We start from the raw sequence: 17,653 nt of genomic DNA on the forward strand, positions 1-17,653 counted from the left end.
GGATTCACTTGGTTAAATACTGCTGAGGAAACGCAGAGCCTTCTAAAACCAGCTGAGAAGTGATGAGGCAGACTGTTGCTCAAGCCAAGAAGCTTGCTCATGGTTTTCATGGATTTTAGTTCAGAATTGGAGCGATTGGAGCTATGTGATCGTTTATATGGCCTCATATTACTCATATCAGTTGCTTCCATCTGGATTTTTTTCATTCTCATCTCCTTGGCTGTTACACGCGACTGTTTGCGACTGTTTGTTCTTAGGTTTGGTTTGTTCCTATAAAGTGAGACTGGCCTGCATTTATATCTGCCTGTGTCCTTAGCTGCTTGGTGAGTCTGGCCAGAGACCTTGCCCAGCATGGATGGCTTGGGATCATAATTCCTGCTGGCTATATTCCTAATTTTTCACTTTAACTATTAATCTCAACAGCTACTGAGGGTAACTGCTATGGTAGCTGGGCTGGGGGTTATAGTACTCCTTTGTTACCAGCTAAGCTCGTCGGGCATTATGATTGTTTATATTGTCTGACTTTCTATCCGCCTGCTGCAAATGTTTCTTGTCTTGTTTATCAGGATTTAATGACTGTTATGTTCCATTTAGACATGAGGTGAAATTAGCTTTAGGTCCTTCAGCCTTGATACATTTCTTACTTATGATGGGACTGGGTGTGGTGCGGGTGGGGTCAGGGTTCAGGGGTGGCGGCTATCTTGGTAGTGTTCTCCACTTATCATAAAGGCATTGGGATAGGGAATAGGGGTAAGGGTCTGGTGGGGATGGGAGGGGGGGTGGGAAGCATGGGTTTTTACTGTGTTCTGTCTATACCCAGGTACTGAAGTCCATTTCTCAGATATTAGATGACCGGGGTGTCATTGCTGGGAGTCCCTCTGCTATGGGTTCACTTTTGTAATCTTTTTCTAATGGGCCTTTGTTAGCATTTTGAGGTGTTGAAGTGGATTCTTGGGTACTGCGGAGATGGCCACTCTCACGGAGAGGAGCCCCATGAGGAACTGCAGTACTAGGCTAGAATCTATAGACACAGAGAATTTGTATTTATTATACAGCTTGATGGTACTGCCCGGGGTAGACAGTAGTAAGGCAACCCAGTAGAAGCAGTCCAGGGGTCCTCGGCAGAGGAGACCAGTCTCACTCTTGAGTAGATGAAAGGCAGCGCAGAGTAGCAGAGGCAGGACCCGGATGTAGACTCCAAGCACTGAAGCTGAAGGTGGAACAGACTGAGAGAATTAGTACTCACTGAGTAGTTAGCTGTATTGCTGGAGATCCTGGCAGGCAGAAGTGAATCAGTTGCAAGCATCAGTGTAGGGAGTGCAGGCCCTCGAGGAGTGAGTACCCGGTTTCCCAGATAGGTACCTGAAAGAGAGAAGATGGTCCCCCGAGGAGCGGGTACCCAGGTTAGCGATGAATTACCTCAAAGGGCAGAGAGAGAGCTTCCAGCGGCTGCTGGGAAGCAACAGAGCAGCTTAGACCGGAGCGAATCCAATCCTTGCTAACTCAGTTATTAGCAAACGAAGGGCAGGCTAAATACCAGGATGTGCTGATGTCATTCGGAGGAGACGCCCCCGAGGTTCCCACCATAACGTGGATAAAGACTTGGGTGGCATGTGCACCCTAGGAGGCCCTTAGGAGAAACATGGCGAACGCCATCACCGTTGCCAATCCGGGGACGCCGGGGAGAGCGTCATGAAGACGCGGTGGCAGCCAACCTCCCAAGGCTTGAGGAGTCAGAAGGAAGAAAGGTGAGGCACAAAGGTTGAAGCCATCTGAGACTGATGGACACAACAGCCTTTTTGTATGCTATCTCTAGTGCTGTTACTGGGTTAATAACTTGGAATGTCTGTGGGATTAACTCTCCAGTTAAGAGATCTGACATTACTTAAGAGACGGAAAGCCGCTATTGCTTTTTTGCAGGAGACACATCTTAATGATGTAGAGCATGAGAAATTGCATAGATATTGGGGGGGAGGGGGTGCACTATGCCTCTGCCACAACCAAATCTGCCGGAGTGGCCATCTTAGTAAATAAGAATCTACCTATCAGTATTTGTAATGAAATAAAGGACCCTCTCGGACAATATATCATCCTAGAGGCTATGATCTGTCATTTGACAGTGATTCTCTGTAATCTCTATGCTCCGAATAAACCTAGCCCTGCCTTTTTTCGTGAGATTTATCAGCTCCTGTTACCTTATTTAGGTGAAGATATTTTTATTGGGGGAGATTTCAATACAATTTGTGATCCACAATTGGATCAGTCCCCTCCATCTGGGCGGGACTCTGGCTATAGCTGGGGCCCCGCCCTTTTGGAGCATTCCCTGCACCTATATTGGATGTCTGGCACACCTTGCACCCTGGGGAGCGAGATTTCTCACATATCTCTTGAGTGCATGGTACCCTTTCCCGGTTAGACTATTTTTTCATTAGTGCTAAGATGCTGTCCAAAGTCCACACTGCTGTTATTCAGGACATTATTATTTCTGACCATGCCCATTTCAGCTGGAGCTGATATTGTGGGCCTCTGCGGGGTCCATTGGCTGGAATTTTCCGTTCTATCTGGCCACTGATGTTAAATTTCAAGAGTATTTAAGGGCCCGATGGGCGGACTATGCCAAGCTGAACGCACAGCTTGCATCATCCTCGGTATTGTATTGGTATGCGGTGAAGGCTGTCTTGAGAGGTGACTTTATTTCATATATGGTGCATAGAAAGAAGGTCGTGGATCATAGAATTTTAAATCTCACAGCCCAGCTACGACGGATGCGGGCGAGTTTAAACAGAGCTAATAATAGCGCCTCATGCACACAGTTTTTGACTGTCCAAGCCGAGCTCAATACCTTACTTCATCAGAGGGCTCAAAAGAGCTTTCTGTATTATCAGTATAAACTTTATCAGCATAGTAATAAAGCAGGGAAATTACTGGCTAATCTGGTGCTCACCGCTCGTGATTCTCGTCACATTCCAGCTCTGCGTTCTCCCTCTTTTATAGTAAGTTATACTCCTTGGATGGTGGAATAGTGAAGTCTGTGATCATTTTTGAGCGCAATTGAATCTCCCACGCCTCACTGGTGACCAAAAACGGGTCTTGAATAGCCCCATAATGGTAGAGGAGGTGCTCTTGGTTATTCGAACGGTGCAGCGCTTCAAGACCCCAGGACCTGATGGTTATAATGCTGAATTTTATAAGTCATGGCTGATTTGGTGGGTGGCCTGTTAGTTGGTGTTTACTCGGAGCTGTTCATTAATGGGGCCTTCCCTACACATACTAATGCAGCCCATATCACACTCATTCCCAAGCCCAGGAAAGACCCCTTGATACCGGAATCGTATTGTCCAATCTCACTATTAAACTTTGACCATAAGATTTTTGCAAAAATCTTGGCAGAGAGGTTGACGGAAGTTCTCCCGTCCTTGATTGGAGTAGACCAAGTAGGCTTTATGAGAAAATGTTATGGCTTATCAAACATCCAGAAGGTGTTTGCAGCTATGACGATGTGTCAACAAATGGATGCCCCATTTCTCATAATTAGTTTTGATGCTAAAAAAAGCATTCAACCGGGTGGAATAGGAATTAGAGATGTGAATCGGAACTGGAATCAGTTCCGATACACATCGCTAATTTTTTTTTTGTGCGGCCCGATTGTGGTTTTGTTTATCGGCTGCACCCGAGCCAATAAACAAAAAAAACCCACCCGACTCTTTAAAACTGTTCCCTTAGCTTTCCCCACCCTCCTGAACCCTCCCAAAACTTTTTACAGGTACCTGGTGGTCCAGTGGAAGTCCCGGGAGCGATCTCCCGCTCTCTGGGCTGTCGGCTGCCACTAATAAAAATGGCGCCAATGGCCCTTTGCCCTTACCATGTGACAGGGTATCCGTGCCATTGGCCAGGCCCTGTCACATGGTAGGAGTAATGGATGGCCAGCGCCATCTTTAAAAATGGTGCGGGTCATTCAGTGCTCCTACCATGTGACAGGGGCCGGCCAATGGCATGGATACCCTGTCACATGGTAAGGGCAAAGGGCCATCGGCGCCATTTTGATTAGTGGCAGCAGACGGCCCGAGATCGGGAGATGGCTCCCGGGACCCCCACTGGACCACCAAGTACTTGTAAAAAGTTTTGGGGGAGTTCTGGAGAGTGGGGGAAGTTAAGGAAACAGTTTTAAAGGGTCGGGGTGGGTTTAGGGATTGTTTTGGTGTGCCGTTTTTCCCGCCCTCCCCCAAAATGATAAGAGAACCCCAAGAACAAAATCGTGGGGTTCTCTTATCGGGAGCCCCCGATTTCAGACGATTTTGAAAATATCATCCGATATTTTCAATCGTCCGAAGCCCGATTCACATCCCTAATAGGAATATCTCTTTCACATACTGCGCAAGATGGGATTTGATGGGCTTTTTTTATAACGCTGTGCGCCTTTTGTACCAGGCCCCAGAGGCGATTATTGTCGCTAATGGCTCTCAAGCTGAGGCCTTTCAGGGTCACCAGAGGTACTCGGCAGGGGTGCCCCCTTTCTCCTCTCTTGTTTATCCTCCAGCTTGAGCCCTTGTTGAAATCTATACAACTCTCTAAAGAGATAAAAGGCATGAGATTTCAGACTGTTACCTTTAAATACTCTGCTTTCACAGATGATGTGCTCATTTTTCTTACTGATCCTCGGGGATCCCTGTTCCCTCTACTCTAATTCATTTGGGCCTTTGGGGGTTTTTCAGGTTTGTGCCTGAATCTGGATAAATCCATGGTATTGGCTTACCCGGAGGATCTGCAGTGGACGTGGGGTGCAGACTTTCCTCTTCAGTGGGCGGAGGAGTTCCTTTCCTATCTGGGTGTTACTATCCCGTGCTTTCTGGCAAAACTCTATAAAATAAATGTTCTGCCATTAAGTACACCCAAGATAGGTTACTTTCTTGGAAGGATTTGCCGTTGTCCTTGGGGGTAGGATCAATCTTTTTAAGATGATTCTTTTACCAAAATGGCTCTATCTCTTTCAAAACTTACCCCTACAGCTCTGGCAATTGGACTTAATGCAATTAGATAGGGCACAGCGGAAGTTTTTTTGGAGGGGTGGGAAGGCATTGACTTGGTTAAGAGAGAGGTGGGGACTGGGAGGTTTGGGGGTCCCAGACTTAGCGAGTTATAACCTCGTTAGTAATCTCCACATCATTAGGGATTGGTTGCTGGATACTTCCACATTCATTCACGTGGTAGCAGACAAAGCTCTGGATAGCCCCTTAGACTTAAAATTTGTACTCCAATCACTGGCCATAAGCTCCCCACTTTCCTGGTACAAAATGTCCTTGTTAAGCCCATCCGATCTGCTTGGTTTCACTTACTGAGAGTGTTGAAAGCAGATCGCATCTGTGCGTATTTTTTAACGATCTGTGGAAATCCTGATTTTACCCCAGAATCCCAGACATCTGCCTTTCATGACTGGGTGAAAAAGGGAATCTCCTATCTGGGTAATGTGCTCACGCCGGAGGAATCAATTATACCATGGTTGGAACTCCGGTTCAGGGAGTGTTCTCGTACCTACAAATTCAGCATTATGTGGGATCCTTGCCCATTGAGTTGCGACAGGCCTCAACCTTCCATTCGCTGGATAATATTTTTCTGTTCGAGCAAAGGAAGGTGCCCTCTTTCTCTGTTATTAAAAGCAGTTGAGTACCCTAACTGCCATTAACACCTGCTCCGTTTTAGTAGAGCGCCTGAATAGTGATGGGGTATTCATGATTACTGGGAGTATGCTTCGGGTCTGTTTTAAGCGAATATCCCAAATCTACGCTAATATGACCTATAGGGAAATGCAATATAAATTCCTTCACCGAGGTTATATCTCTACGCATAGCACCTATCATTTTAAAATATCGCCCTCGGCTGAGTGTGGGTGATGTCGGCATGCCCAAGGCACGTTGTCTCACGCCTTTTGGGAGTGCCTGCCTATCAAGAGTTATTGGGGATGGGTGGTACGTTACCTGAATACTCTGTTGGGGATTTCTATCCCACTTTCTCCCTATTGGGTATTATGTTATTGAGATGTTTGGTGGATTCTCAGGGGCCACAGTGATGGTATCTCCTATGGGGAGGAGCCCCATAGGGAACTAAAGCACCGGGCTAGACTCAGATGCACAAACACATCTTTTATTATACAGCTAGTGTGGTCCTCCAGAGGTGGCAGTAGAGAGTAGAGTAGATAGCAACAGTCTGTGCAGAGGACACCCATTCCACAATGGTGGTGTAGGGCCCAATGCAGATGAACAGCGAGTAGCTGTAGATGGACAGACTGTGAGAAGTTGTACTCACTCTCTGCAGCTGATAGGTAGTGTTCCAGCAGGTTGAAGAATTGGTAGCAGGCACCAGGATAGACACACAGGCCCTCGAGGAGCGAGTACCTGTATTTAGGATAGGCATAGGCATCTGGAAATAAGCAAAGAGCCCCCGAGCAGCGGGTACCGAGGTTAGTAGAACCCCGGAGGGTGAAGGTGGCTTCCAGAAGTGTAGAAGCGGCAGAGCAGCTTCAGACCAGAACGAATCCAATCTGTTGCTAACTCGGCGAGAGTCAGCAAATGGGCAACCTTTTGAATATGGAAGCAGTGACGTCACTCGAGGGGGACACCCCAGAGGTTCGTGCCAACACTGCTACAAGACATGAGGTGTGCGCGCGCGCTCTAGGAGGCCTCAGGTCAACATGGCGGGACGCCGCGCCAGAGCCGCTCCGGGAAAACCAGAAAGTGTGGCAAGGAGACGCTATGGATGCCATTCACCTGAGGCTGGTGGAGAAGGCTGAAATAGACGTGAGGCATGTCAGGCGAAGCCGTCTGAGACCAACAGATGCAACATTGGGTACTTTTTGAGTGTATTTCTCCCTTAAAATTGAGAGCTTTGGGATCTCGTTTACTAATTCGCAAGGCTTGTCTTGTAGCAAAGAAGGTCATCTTTCTATATTGGAGAGAACTGACTCCCCCTTCCTATTGGACATGGTGAAATTGCCTACACAAGATGATGCAAATGGAGGCAGTGATGATGAGATTTTCTCTGCGGCTTAAGAAAACATTCCTTAATATCTGGGATCCTTACCTTTAATCTCTTCCACATAGGTCCCGCAGCTTGATTGTAAATGACTGCTTAATCTGAACTGGAGATATTGTGCTGTTTTGTTTAGGTGCCAGGTGACAGACAGAACAATGGACTATCGGGAGCACATGGGTGGCTCTGTTTCATCGCAGGGGTCATAATAAGGAGAGGGGGGTGGGGGAATTTCCACACTGTTAATTTGGGGTGTTATTGAGGCAGAGCCTATTTGGCTTTTCACAGTTTCATGTATTATTGTCTGGTTCTGCAGTACAGCAAAATAAAAATCGTTTTACACTAAAGCTGACACGTTGAAAGTCTGTGGTGCTCCGTCACTGAAAGTTCATTGTATGGACACGCAACATTAGCAGGCCTCTATAGCATGAAGAGAAAAATCTGGGTTCTGCAACTATGGATGGATGACCTAAATATGCAAGTCCCTTGTAATCTAACTGATGCAGTCACATCCCTGACAGCTCTCCTTGTCACAGGCTTTTTCTGGAAAAGCTGGAAAAGTGATGATAGAAAGAAGTACAGTTCTTACCTATTAGCCAAACTTCACCTTACAGTCAATCTTCAAATTGTTTAAACAGGCCAGATTACCTTAGTATAAAGGAATCATACACAGCCATAGCTCTCAGGTACCTGGCGACCACATCAAGGATGTGCAATCAAGCATCACAGACCACTTGCATATTGATGGAGTGGAAGAGCTTTCTATTGCAGTAAATCTCCTCCTTGCAATGGGGTGGGATGATGGCTATGTGAGTGCAATCAATAGCTCCTAGAACATTTTGAAAGTTCACTATGGCATAAAAGCCTCTCTTCAAGTCGAGTAACTCCTGTCTTTCACAAGGGAATCTTATGTAACAATTAATTCAGCTACGTAGAGCTCTTATGTCCTGGCCTAGACAGTGGGAGAAAGATATTTGGGACATTCCCCCAATGACCTCAACTGTTGATTGTATTGAGCCAGATGCCATAAAATGCATGTTAGGATTTGTAAGTGTGTGGGCCCTTTGGCCGAGATGAGAGGTGGTACTGCTCAGGGGGAGGAGCCCCGCTGAGCCTCACCGTCGGGAGACGGAGTCTCAGCTGCGGGATGATGTACAGCAGATGTGTAGATGGAGAAAGAGAGGGTGACCCCAGGAGGCAGGCCACAGACCGGAAGTGCAGACACTGCCGTCAGACTCGGAAAACTAGAGTCAGACAATAGTTGTGGCACTTCTCAAGGAGCGGGGGTGCCGGAGGAAGTTACAGTCACTGTAGTTACACTGAGTCTGAAATGATGATACTCAAGAGGGTTCCTTGGTGGGAGATCATGGTAGTGGTCCGCAGAGTGAGGTACACCGGCGAGGGTTCCTCTAGTAGTCACGACAATGGTCCGCAGAGCGGGGTACTCCAGAGAGAGGTCCCACGTAGATGACACAAGCGGGGGTCCACAGTGTGGTACTCACAGCGGCTGAAGAAGTGTAGAAGTTCCGAAGAAAGACTCAGGAAGGGAGGAAGGCAGGAGGCCAGGTGAAAGGCCCTCCGAGGAGCGGATAGCCGAGAGACGAGGAAGGACCCTGAGGAGCGGGTACCTAAAGGTTTCACGCCACGGAAGCAGGAACCGGAACAACGCTGAAAGTGAGAGTAGGTAAATGCAGCAAGTGAACTCATTGCTAAGTCACCGGCTGTCTGGGCTGGCGAGCTTAAATACTGGAGTAGAGTGATATCATCTGATGGCGACGCCCCTGAGGTTCCCGCCATGACGTGGTTAAAGCTGGTCGGGATGTGCGCACGCGTCTATGGAACCCCAAGGGTAAGATGGTGGTCGGCAGTGTCCATGCTGCTCAGGTAGGCCCGGGAACGGAGGCTGGAAGGCCGGTGGTGGCTGGCAGAGGCTGCGAGTTCGCCCAACGGAGCCAATGCAGCAAAAAGAGAGGTGAGCAGCAGCAGTCACAGCTGTCTGCGGCCGCGGAGCATAACAATTCAGGGTGCACAATAGTTTGGTGAGGCCTGGTATTGCATGGGAACTTTCTGTGAATGGATCCAGGTTCCTTCTAAATTCTTTATATAATTCCTGAATATTCCTTGATATTGCCTGAAAGCTCAGGCAATATCTGATAGCCACATGGTCTTCTGGCATCCCCATCAATGTGGTGTGGAGATGAAAGAATCTCTCCCTGTACTACCTGCATGCCCTCCTGCATGGCAAGCCCTAACATGGGCCATCCCACTCCACCAACGAGGCTTGCAGTTCTGGCTCCAGTGTGGGTACTTCCCTAGGAGGCGTTTAAACCTCCTTTGCCTGTTTTAGGAGTTGTTGTTGTTGTTGTTGTTGTTCAGCAACCTGAAGCAGCCAGTGTCCTACTACTAATTTACTTTGCCCTAACATTCTGGTTTAGGAAGACAGGTAAAGTAACAAAAGGTGCTTTTATTGGCTCACTAGGGCTATCTCGGTGTGTCAGAGAGAAGGCCTTATTTTTTCACGTGTGATAATTGCTGCTATCCTGCTATAACGGCCGCTATGATGCGATAAGAACTTTTTTGCCACCCTACCACAAATCAAAGAAGTGTTATTTCCTACATTAAATCCAGCGTTAGTATACAATATTTTACCGCAAAGTGTGGTAGCATAATTTTCTTGAGTTTTCATACTCATCATATTTAAATACTAAAGCACATCATGATAATTAGCATGTGTTTATCATGCACTAGACCCCATTTAGAGCGCAATGATGCCCTACCACAGCTTGATGAATGACCCGGTTACTTAAGTACTTCTTTTATATCCATTTGCTATCCTGCAAATCTCATTTATGTGAGAAGATATACCCATATTATCACTGTCCATGTGTGGTTACTAACATCCACTTACATGACAAATGTAAAATAAAATGTTCAGGAATTCTAGCATGCTGCCCGTCCTCTACAGGCATAAGCTTTACTTTGATAGTGTGGAATTTTATTAACTGAGCACATTTTAAGTTTGGAGCTGTTTTATTTACATTTAAAGAGGTAAAATTGCTCTATTTCAGTTTATAAAATGATACTAATGTACAATTAAAGAATCTGATTTTAAATGTGCAAATCTAGCTGGCCCTGTTATCTTCCTGTATCTTCTCCTTATGTGAAACAAAATTTTGTCTTTCTGTTTATAACTGCTTGTCTACTGAATAATGGAGGAGGGTGTTCACTGGAGAGACATGGATGACTGGCACAACCGAAAGTGCTTTACAATTAAAGTTCTGGCAAAGCCCATGAAAGACATTGTTTGACAAAGAAGGAAACCTACTTTCAGATTCCTTTTTCTCTGCCAGCTAGCCTGCATCAATGTCCATGCACGCTCTTCACAATGAATAGAGAACCTCGGAACTGCCAACAAACAATGATCCCTATTGTCTGGCTCACTATGTGCTGTTTAATAAAAAAAAAAAAAATGGAAACTCTTCACTTCTTTATGACTGAACATAACAAGATGCACCCTAAATCCATTCCATTTCTACATCTAGCTAACCTTTCCCTGAGATCATATGACATACTTGTTCTACATAATATTCACTTTATAAATCAAAAAACATTTGCTATCCTTTTGCCATTATTGAGCTCTATTATTTAAGTAGGTGTTTGAATCAGAGGAAAGCTGGAAGCGCTTGCAGGTGTGCTTTGAATTGCTATGAAGAACAATAGAACATTTCCTGAATTAAATCCACACCTATTCATAGAGAGTGTTTGCTTCCCAGTGCTTCCACTGTTATTTAATATCGTTAAACCTTGCAGATTGCACAATCCATTGTAATTGGAATAGGGTTAAATATGAAATCAGATTCCCGTATACTATACAATCTTTGTTCCATCAGTTTCAAATCTTTACTATATTTTTAATGTTTTTTTAATCAAAAGCTGTATTTATAAACCAAAGAGGCATGGTCTAATTGTTGGGATTTCAATGTACTGCATTCTTATTGACTGAGTAACCTCACTGCTCACAGAACAGTGGCAGAAAATAGAAATGTTTGCACTGCTTGAGTCAAACCATGATAGTGAAGCTGAATTACAACATAGCAGATGTACTACACATCTGAAATTAAGTAGTCTGCATTTAATCATTATTGTATTATCGAAGAAGAGGATCATATTAGCATAAAGTATTTCGCAATTGAAAAAAATAAGTCAGAGACTGCATACTGTGACATGGGGGATAATGGGTTCAAACACCATCATCACTGAACCTCAGAAGATACTGTATAAACCATCCTCTGAAAAGAACACAAGAACTTGCCATACTGGGTCAGACCGAGAGTCCATCATCATCAAGCCCAGAATCCTGTTTCCAACAGTGTCAAATCCAGGTCATAAGTACTTTGCAAAATCCCAAACAGTAAATAGGTCCCAAGCTGCTATTGCGTAATGATAAGTAGTGACTATTTCTTAACAAGTAGATTTTAAAATTCCTATGAGCGTAAAATCAGGGAGATACAAGCATGGCTGGGCCTTGCGCGTGCCGAGCATATTTTAAAAAAGGTCCGGCCACGCACGTATCTCCAGATATGTGCAGAAGTGCCGGGCTGGAAGAAAGGGACAGACCAGGAGGTGATGTCTGGATGGGGAGGGGCAGGACCAACTGGGGCAGGTTTAAAAAAGGTTTGGAGAAATTCCTGAAGGAGAAGACATTAGGCCCTGTACCGAGGAAGTCCGCATCAGCAGCCAGCTGGCGGATGGAACTTCTTCCTGCTTGAAGGAGCGGGTAAGTTCTTCAACAAAATAAAAATGTTAGGGTAGGTTTAGGGGTCAGGGAGGAGAGGTAAAGAGGAAGGAAGAATAGTGTTAGGGTTAGGAAAGTTCCCTCCCAGTCTGCTCCTTTATTGGAGCAGACTGGGAGGGAACTGGGCAAAGGCCCGATCACATTGCTGCACGATTCTTTTAAAATCCCTCCCCCGCCCATGAAGGAAGCCACCGCCCGCACATGCATGTGCAGACATTAAAATCTGGCTCACATGTGAGCACAGGAATCACATTTTATAACATTCACATGCCAGCGTGCACATTATAAAATGCCTGCGTCCATGTGGGTGCACTGGGAACCACATGCACATGGATGTTCGTGGGTCTTTTAAAATCTAGCTTTAGGTCTACTTGGTTAATAACAGTTTATTGACTTCTCCTTCAGGAATTTCTCCAAACCTTATTTAAACCCAGCTATGCTAACTGTCTTATCTACATCCTCCGGTAATGAATTGAGAGTAAAATAATTTTCTCCAATTTGTCTTGAATATGCTACATTCTAACTCCATGGAGTACCCCCTAGTCTTTATATTTTATGAAAGAGTAAATAACCAATTTACATTTTACCCATTCTATTCCACTCCTGATTTTATAGAGCTCAATCAGATTCTCTCTCAAAAGTCTCTGCTCCAAGTTGAACAGAAGCATCATCTTTAGCCTTTCCTCATAGGAGAACTGTTCCATCCCTTTTATCATTTTGATCATCCTTCTCTGTACCTTTTCTAATGCAACTATATCTTTTTTTTGAGATGCAGTGACCAGAACTGCACACAGTACTCAAAGAGGTTGATTTTAAAATGATCGCGTGTGGGCCTGAGCAAAGATACACTAGAATGTTTAATCATGCGCACACTTACACATGTATATTTTAAAATGCACCAACAGCATGTAAGTATGCTCCTAATTTTAAGAGGTTACTCAACCACAGCTAGCGCACATGTATCTTCAATAGCATTTGCCAGCAAAGTTTAAAACAATACTCATGTGAGGCACATTCCCAGTTTTCCAATTCGTCCACCAGTTTGTCCAGCTAATAGCGAGGTCTTTCAGAATGCCATACTACACACTGCCCAATTGACCCGGACCCCTCAGTCTGTCCTCCTCAGCACTCGCTGTGGGTTTCATTTTTAAAATTCAGAGTTACGTGTGTAAGTCTTGACCCTGCCCTGAAATGCCCATTCTCCACCTCTATTCCGCCCCCTTATTCCTCGGGTGCATACGGGTACATATGCACATATTTTGCAGCTTTTTAAAATCGGTGTGGCACGCATGTGGCCCACATAGACATGTATGCGGACATTTTTTGCACGAGTAACACTTTTCAAATTGAGCTGAAAGTGTGGCCTCACCATGGAGCACTAAAGAGGCAACATGGCATTCGGGGTTTTATTCTGCATGCCTTTCCTAAGAATTCCTAACATTCTGATTGCTTTTTTGACTGCCATTGCCAATTCAATCAAGCTATCAAGCCTTTGTTTCTAAGTCACTTTCCCTTGAAAGTTCAGCATGACATATAAAAGTAAGCAATTGCTTCATAGTATGAATTTAGGAATATAATTTACTATTAATATACAGCTCATCTGCTACTGCTCCTAGGCACCAAGTTAGTCTCAGCGCCATGCCAGCCCTCTCCTCCCTGCCACAGCAAATTACCAAGCTCTGCTGCCTCCATCCCCAGAACTCAACTCCAGCAGTGATCCTCACAGTGGAATGAGCGCCGGGTCTAAGCCTGTGCTCATTGACCCTGGCTCCCCCCACAAAAGCCCAGATCCTTCGCGTCACAAAATTCAAACTCTGTTGGTATTGCCAGAGAGAGGAGATAGTGAGGTGCAATCAGCTTACATAATATGTAAATATAATGCATGCAAATGTTGCTATGTTAGTAGGAATGCCCTTGAAAGGTAATTGGCTCATTTGCATAAATCTATAGCTTGCAGAAACAAAAATAATATTCTCGCCATATCTGTGGTTAATTTCTAAAGTTCAGCACAAAACAAAGTCTAAGTTTACACTTGCAGTTATTTATTTATTTACATATTACAGAATATGAAAATATAGGCTAGATAGCCTTCGCTTTGCCCTTGGAATTCATTAGCTACATTATTTAAATAATCAGATCTCCTACAGATCCCAGTATTCTTTCTGGTATCCTAACCTCTCATAATTAAATGCAAATTGTCAACATCTTTCTTTCTCTTATTTTCCCCTCATAACTGTGTTACTGTGTCCTACTTTATTGATTTTTTAAATACATTTAAGGCAGGAGACGTGAGGTCTCAGCCTACCACCATTAACATGGATGCAAGCAGGGTATGCCCATCACCCTCCCCTTCCTCTCCCAGGATTATGTCCTTGTGGTCCTGCCCTTGTAGAAATTCACATCAAGCAGAGGTCTGAGCGACCCTCGGTTAGTGGATCTCCTCCACGGAGGATGATGTTTCTGGGAGTGGCATGCTCCTCCTCACCCAGTTTTCCACATACTTCTTTCCTCATGGTGACTCCCACCCTCTCTCCTTCTGTATGCTCCTTTTTACTTTTGTTTTTTTTTATGTCACATTGGTGGGTAGCCCGAGCCCAGGTAAAACTTAGATTTGTAAGCCAATTATGTTATACAATGTGTCAGTAATATTATTATTTGGGTAGTTAAGGGGGCTCTAGGATGGTTGTGACCGTGGGATGTGGTCTGCAGGGCCTCTCTTGTTGGGAGGTGAAAGGAGTGGTTTGGCAAGTGGCAGTGGCCCACAAGAGTGCATCAGAAGCCTTGGTGTGGGCTGTTGGCAATTTCTTTTGGGATATGTTTGTAGGCTTCCCCATTGGGTGGGGTCGGGAAGATTAGATTTTGCTTGAAGTTGTTTTGTTTGTGTCCTGGGCTTGGGTTATTGATATCATGTTTCAACAAATTTTGGCCTTTATAAATGCATTCATGTGTGATGTGTATTTTTTTTGTAAAGGAAGAGAGCAAAAGGGGATGCCGAAAATCACATATGCCTATTTACTGGCAATAATAATATTTTAAAAACCCAATATGCTTCATAATAGTTTGGCTTCTTAGCTTCATTTCTCAACAAAAAGTGACTTTTAAATGTGTTTCTCACTAATGTATTGGAGGACTGTTAAATATTACAGGATTAATGCTGTGTTTGTCCTGTATCGAAATCGTAACCTGATGTACAACCTTATATGTTATTAATATGAATTGCTTCCTCTTATGTCAGCACAAAAAAGAGCCTTGTCATCTGCTCCAAATGGACTAAATTAAAACACTATGTAAACCAATACATTTTATTTTATTAATTTTTATGGGTTGCTGATGACATTCATTAGGATGATATAGGAGGAGATTGTAACTGAAAACAAGTAAATGTAGCTTTTTTTTTTTTATTATAAATGCAAACAGGCAATGTAACTTCATGCAGATGCACATTCCAAGGTTTGCTAGCACAGTAGTGCTTGCAAACCTTTAGGTATAGAATTGTCAAGCTATTTCAGAATATGCTTGAAACTGACAGTGTAAAGTAATCAAAAGTCATTGACCTTCTGTGTAAACAATTCAGTGTGATATGCCACATAACATTGTACAGTGTTTTATGATAAATTGCCAATTTGCCTGCTAGTGCTAAACAACTGCTGACTGTGCTGAGTAAAGTGTCTATTTTATTACCTTTGTAACTCCCTAAGGGCTTGAGTCTCCAATATTACATCCCGGGGTGAACACCAAGAGATATTCAAGTTGCTGAAAGCTGATGTTGGAAAATGTTATATTTATTTACTTCCATTTCCTGCCCCCACAAAAAAAATGATAGTTCAGTTCCTCATACATATTTTTGAGTCTTGTGTTGGGAGACTGCCTTACACACTCTATAAATGCCCCAAACTCTAGCCCCTGGCCAGTGTTTTTCAAGTGAATCACTCCGATTTGTTTGTAATGTTTTTTATTGATTTGCAGCCCATATAGAGCAATGCCACATTACAACAATAACCACTGCAACAGGATTCTAACAGAATAACAGAGCAACAGACAGTCTAACTTAACAATGTGCACATCACTCCGATTTGAATGTGCTTGTTATGTCGTACTTCAATACGATTTCACCATCTCAGAAGAAGGATATCAGGCTCCAGTACATCACACAGTATAGCTCGAGGAACATTTTTTGGGGGAGATTTTAAGGATGCTATTTATTTTTGTATTTCTAGATTTTATGTGACTTCCTGCTTAGAAAGCCTTACATACAACAATAACTAGATATACAGATGCACTAAAGGGGCTTCCCACTCCCTGCCCCCCCCCCCCCCCCCATTATGGTTCTGTAGAAAAAAAAAATACTTAGTGGTACAACCTGCCCAATATCTAGTGGAACCAGAAAAGAAGATAATAGAGGAATGAAGAGTTAGGTTAAACAAGCTGAAAGAAGTGTTTTCAGTTTGAACTGGAGGGTGGTGAGGAAGGAGGCATCCTGAATGTCAGATGGTAATTTATTTCAGAGGGATAATTTACGTAGAGAAAATGCACAAAAATGAGAGGCGGCATGATTTGTGTGGAAGGCACAGAAAAGAGCTCAGTGTGCAGAGCACTGAAAGCAGGCTGCCTCAAAGTGCTGGAGAATTAAAGGTGAGTACCAGCAATTTGATGTTATCATGAAAATTGACCAGGAACTAGAGCAAAGGGCAAAAGAGGAGTGACAAGGCAGAGAGAAGAGAATATGGGCAACACAGGTCTGAAGGAGCTTAAGATGATGAAGCATAGAACTCTCTATTTTTCAAGGGTGGTTCCTCAGTTGGAGGGACAGCTAAATGCCTTGTTCATAACTCAAATCTGGCCTCACTTATTCATTGTGGGGGGAGAGGCTGAACCTTTCGATTTGTACCTGTTTAAGTTAACTTGAAGTCTCTGTTATCTGCTTAACCCATATGGGCACTGGAGAGTGAAGACCAGTCTAACCCAACCACTCCAGATTCTGTTATTTTTTTGTGTTGTTTCAGATAGAAAATGGGACAATACAAAACTACAAATGTCATGGTGATTTCATTATCAATTAAAAATGGCAGCTTATCCCTCATAGCCAACCTCTTGCTTTTGCTTGCTGACCCATGGCTATTTTGGCCCAAAGAACACACAGTTGAGAAGATCATGACTTTATTGTGAAACCACAGGGCACATCTATAACACAAAAATAGTAGGGAAGATACAGTAATAAACCCTGATTTTGCAGCTCAGAAAGACTTCTAGATCCTTCTGTAGTCCTGTAATAGAAACTTATATATTGAGGATAAGACCAAAAAGAACTAATTATGTTTTGCTTGTTGATTTCTATAAACATCCCTCTTTTTTTTCTTCATCTGCTTGCCTAAATATGAATTCTTGCTGTTCAATGTAATACACATAGGGGTAGATTTTAAAAGGAGCGCGTGCGGCCTACATGTGCGGGCGCTACCCGGCACGCACACATGTACGCCCGATTTTATAACTTATGTGCGCAGGTGTGCGCAAGTAATAAAATCAGGTGTCGGTGTACGCAAGGGGGTGCACAATTGTGCAACTTGCGTGTGCCGAGCTGCGCTGCCTTCCCCGTTCCCTCCCCATAGCCTGACCTTCCCACCCCTTCCCCTCTTCCCCCCCCCAGCCCTACTCTAGCCCCCCCCCAACCTTTATGTTACCTTTTGCACCTACCGGCCGACTGCTGGTGCGCAATCCCTGGAACAGCGGCAAATAATAGGCCCGGCGCGCATAACCTTTTGAAAATCCAGCCCATAGTTATTTACATAATGCAAATATTTGGTGAATTTGGTGAATTCTATTTGAATTTTCCACTCT

This window comes from Rhinatrema bivittatum, chromosome 2 (assembly GCF_901001135.1).
Source record: "Rhinatrema bivittatum chromosome 2, aRhiBiv1.1, whole genome shotgun sequence".
Lineage (NCBI taxonomy): Eukaryota > Metazoa > Chordata > Amphibia > Gymnophiona > Rhinatrematidae > Rhinatrema > Rhinatrema bivittatum.